This window comes from Hordeum vulgare, chromosome 4H (genome assembly GCF_904849725.1).
Source record: "Hordeum vulgare subsp. vulgare chromosome 4H, MorexV3_pseudomolecules_assembly, whole genome shotgun sequence".
NCBI lineage: Eukaryota > Viridiplantae > Streptophyta > Magnoliopsida > Poales > Poaceae > Hordeum > Hordeum vulgare.
In genome coordinates this window covers 324,707,575-324,712,817 of record NC_058521.1, presented here as the reverse complement: position 1 = coordinate 324,712,817, position 5,243 = coordinate 324,707,575, and positions in this window count along the sequence as shown.

The window sequence follows — 5,243 nt, the reverse complement described above, 5'->3', positions numbered from 1 at the left end:
TCCCCTTTTGTCTGTGTTGCTATATCCCTTGATGACAAAGATAAGCAAGTACGAGTTCCACCTCACATTCAAGTGATGCTGGAGGAATTTGCTGAAGTGTCTGAAGCACCAACATAACTGCCATAAAGGACATTAGTAGAAAACAGGGCTATCGTTCGGCCCTGGCCAGCCCATGAAGAACCAGGACCAATGGGAGGTATTTGACCCGATTCGTGAGCCCAGGGGGCCGACCAGGGCCTCGTGGGCATTGGTCCCGGTTCGTGTAGAACCATTTGTCCTGGTTCGAGCCACGAACCGGGACCAATGGTCCTCGCTGCTGGCCCACATCCATTGGTCCCGGTTCATGGCATGAACCAGGACAGAAGGGGCGGCTTTAGTCCCGGTTCATGCCACGAACTGGTACAAATAAGTTGCCTATATATACCCATCGCCGCGGCAGAGCACTCTGTCATTTTTTGGCCAGCGAGGGGAGGGCATTTTGGTGCTCTAGCTCACCTCCTATGCACATGAGGTTTCCGATGAAATGCCCGAGCCACACTAGTTAAGCTTTCTCCTCTCGAAGCTCGACCTAGGAGCTTCATTTTTCCCCAGATTTGTCTAGATTTAGGGGTCCGTCACGCCCCGTCCCCGTTTTCACCGCCGTTTATCGCCCACGCCGATCTCGTCGCCGGCACCACCATGGTGAGCCTCTTGTTATTATCTTCTTTATGATACTTGTCTGATTTTCTTACTTTAGATAGATATTTGTCTGATTTTCTTAATTTTGACACACATAATTATATGTAATGCATGCAGATGAACCGGCAATGGATGTATGGTGACATACACACCTCCGAGTACATTAAGGGCGTGCATATTTTTCTCCAAGTGGCTGAGGCAAACAAGCAGAATGGTTTTATGTGTTGTCCATGCAGTAAATGTGGGAATACGAAGTCTTACTCTGACCGGAAAATCCTTCACACCCACCTGCTTTAAAAGGGTTTCATGCCACACTATAATGTTTGGACGAGGCACGGAGAAATAGGGGTTATGATTGAAGACGGCGAAGAAGAAGAGGACGATGACAACTATGTGCCCCCTGAATACGGTGATGCTTCAACGGGGGGAGCTGCTGAAGATCAAGAGGAACCAGACGACGTGCCCGATGATGTTGCAACGGGGGAAGCTGCTGAAGATCTAGAGAAACCAGATGATGTGCCCGATGATGATCTCCGCCGGGTCATTGTCGATGCAAGGATGCAATGCGAAAGTAAAAAGGAGAAGCTGAAGTTCGATCGCATGTTAGAGGATCACAAAAAAAAGTTGTACCCCAATTGTGAAGATGGCAACACAAAGCTAGGTACCATACTGGAATTGCTATAGTAGAAGGCAGAGAATGCTGTGCCTGACAAAGGATTTGAGAAGCTACTGAAAATATTGAAGAAGAAGCTTCCAAAGGATAATGAATTGCCCGACAGTTCGTACGCAGCAAAGAAGGTCATAAGCCCTCTAGGATTGGAGGTGCAGAAGATACATGCATGCCCTAATGACTGCATCCTCTATCGCGGTGCGTACGAGGATCTGAACGCATGCCCGGTATGTGGTGCATTGCGGTATAAGATCAGACAATATGACCCTGGTGATGTTGACGGCGAGCCCCGCAGGAATAGAGTTCCTGCGAAGGTGATGTGGTATGCTCCTATAATACCACGGTTGAAACGACTGTTCAGAAGCAAAGAGCATGCCAAGTTGATGCGATGGCACAGTGAGGACCGTAAGAAACACTACAAGAAATATGCTCATACATGATGTCTTTTAAGACGTCATTGATGAATTCGTCATAAATCTATGACGATTTCTTCCGAGATTGTCGTAAACCGTTTGAGGGGATCAAATCTACATATAAATTACGACGATGTGAGTCAAAAACGTCGTAACTGCATAATATGAGATCGTCATAACTTTTACGACGATTATAAAAATGTCGTAACATGTTCTAACTATGTTGACATGTCACTCGTGGGTCCATTCTATGTCACACGCCAAACCCGCCTAGCTTGTGAAGCAACCTACTATTCTGTCATTCCAAAAATTCTCAAAAAAATCTAATAAATACTTTGGATCATATATTCCTCAAATATGTTAAAACCCTTCCGTCCATAGTTTAAAAATAATTCAGCAAGATTCATTTTCCTATTCTATTCAGAATAGCACTATGTGAAGGAAGTGATATTTCTATTTTTTTATTACCCTCATATTTTTGAGCACTCTTTCCTATCCAAATCATTGCCTCATGAAAACTTTCATAACAATTTGCATAGTAAATCTTTCTCAGTAAATTTCCAAAGTTTGTGTTCAGCTAACAACTTTGTGAAGAAAGTACTAGATAGGAATATCCTGATGAGTTGAATTTTTGCCACATCTTCTATGTGTCCAAAACATAGCTCTCCACAAAAGTTTAGCCGCATCTGACAATCCATGTGAGCTCATCGTCCAATCTTTGTTTCTGGTAATATTTCTATTTTGTGAAGCAACTACATTTTATATTGCTTTATAGTTGATGAAAATTTACCACGGGATGAAACTGACCATATAACCTCACTCCACCAAATTTTAGCTCATTTAATTCAGCCAATTTCCCTCAATATTTTTTCCAATATTCTGTTTAGTAGAGAGCATTGTGAAGGAAGTACAATTTTTGTTTATCCAAATTTTATGAAATTTTTCCAATGCCTTAATGTGCCCAAATTATCATCATACACCAAATTTCAGCTCAATCCATTCATTCATTTGATCCGAGCTTCGACATCCATATTTCTGCATAGTGTGGTACTTTGCAAAGCAAGTGCCACCTATGTTCATTCATTTGAGCTAAAAAATTTCCACGAGAGTCTCCTTAGTACATGATCACCCTCAGCCAAAATTTAGGCCCATTGTCTATGTTCATTACCTGCACCACTAATCAAACACTTGGCTGCTAATTCATGTTTGAGCTTAGTTCGGTCTCCTCGTGAGATTCTTCTATTGTATTCTTCTTCCTGACACCTACCGAGGGAGTGTCCAACCTACCTGACATGCCTATTCCACCCAGAATGCGTGGCAACGCAACGGTCAGCCGGTGACCATGTGGCTGGCATCCAAGTTCACGCGCTCTGCAGTTGGGGCCCTGGACCACCATCCAAACCTCGACGTCAAGTCACCACACCATGTAATTCTAATTAAATAGATACTTATGTACCTATAAATGATTTTTGGGAAAAATAAATAGCAAATTATAATGCAGCTGCAGTTCAAATTTGACCCGCTTCCAACTGAATCGACATAAATTTGTCATTTTCATGAGAGGTGGATAAAAGCAGTTAACACCCAACCATTTTGTCAATTGTTCATTAAATATGGCCTACTATTTTATAAAAATGATATGGTCCAATTTTGAAACAAATATATGGTAGGTCCTTCATAAAAAAATTCATTTTGGGCACTTGAAAAATGGAAAATAATTTTTACATAGAAGGAAAATGAAAACTTTCTTAAGCAACATTGTTTGCCATTCTAATATGTACTCTTGTGCATAATATTATATCATTTAAAGAAACTATGTCATGAATGTGGCTATAAGATTGATCATTTGGCTTGAAAGCAATGAACCTTCACACATGGTAGCCCATTTCAAAGAACACCTTTTCAAAATAATCACCGTATTAAAATTTTATTATTTTGCCTCGTAACTTGGTCACATATTATGACACAACGCGAAGGTTTTCCATTTTTTTTGATTTTTTTTAATTTTCATGGCCATTTCAAAATGTTGTCGAACCAACGGGCATGACCGTTCATAGCTAGGGGTTGAATCTTGCCAAATTTTTGTTGGATCTATGATTAAATAGATACTTTTTTATCTAAAAATGTTTTTTGTAAAAAATCATGAGAAAACTATGAGGCACCTCTAGTTCAAATTTGACCCGCTTCCTTCTGATTCGGCATTAATTTGTCTTTTTCACTAGAGGTGGATAAAAGCTTTTAACACCGAACCATTTTGTCAATTGAAAATTAAATATAGCCTAGTATTCTAGAAAAATTATTTGATACAATTTTGAAACAAATATATGGTAGGTCCTTCACAAAAAAACTCATTTTGGGCACTTGAAAAATGGAAAATGATTTTTACATACAAGGAAAATGAACACTTCCTTAATCAGCATTGTTTGTTATTACAATATGCACCCTTATGCACAATATTACATCGTTTCAACAAACGATGCCATGAATGTGGCCATAAGATTGATTATTTGACTTGAAAACCATGAATCTTCACACATGATAGCCCATTTCTTAGAACACTTTTTTAAAATAATTGTTGTATTACAGGGTTATTACTTTTCCTGGTATCTTTGTCACATATAATGACACAATGCAAAGGTTTTCCATTTTTTTGATTTTTTTTAAATTTTTCATGGCCATTTTAAAATGCGGTCAAAACGACCGGTACGACCGTTCTTACCTAGTGGTTGAATCTTGCAAATCTTTTGGTGTTTCTCTAATTAAATAGATACTTTTGTACCTATAAATAATTTTTGGAAAAAATAAAAATAAATCTATAATGAAGCTACAGTTCAAATTTGACCCGCTTCCATCTGAATCGATGAAAATTTGTCTTTTTCACGAGAGGTGGATAAAAGCTTTTGACACCCAACCATTTAGTGAATTGTACATTAAATGTGGCCTAGTATTTTAGAAAAATGGTTTGGTCCAATTTTACAACAAATATATGGCATGTCATTAATAAAAAAAACTCATTTTGGTCACTCGAAAAATTGAAAATGGTTTTTTTTACGGAAAGAAAATGCCACCCCAAATCAACATTGTTGGTCATCCCTAGATACACACATGTGCAAAACATTGGTTCAGTTCAACAAACTATAAGAGGTTAAATGTTACCCTGAATAAGAGGGTAAAAACTATAAAAGAAAAACAAAAAACAAAATTTTACTAGATGAACTCTGATTGGTGATATCAGTTGTGACATGGATCAATGACATGGCAAGCATCCGTCCGTCCGTCCATCCATTTATCCGTGCCTCCGTCAATCCTAGCCCTCTCTCTCTCGCAGAAAACACCTCCCTCTCTCGCGCGTTCAAACCCTAGCCTTGCAGCCGCCTCACACCACCGCCCCCCGATCCAGATCCGACACCCACCTCCCTCTGCGCCCTCCCACCACCGCTCCCCGATCCAGATCCACCACACACACATCCCTCCGCTTGTCG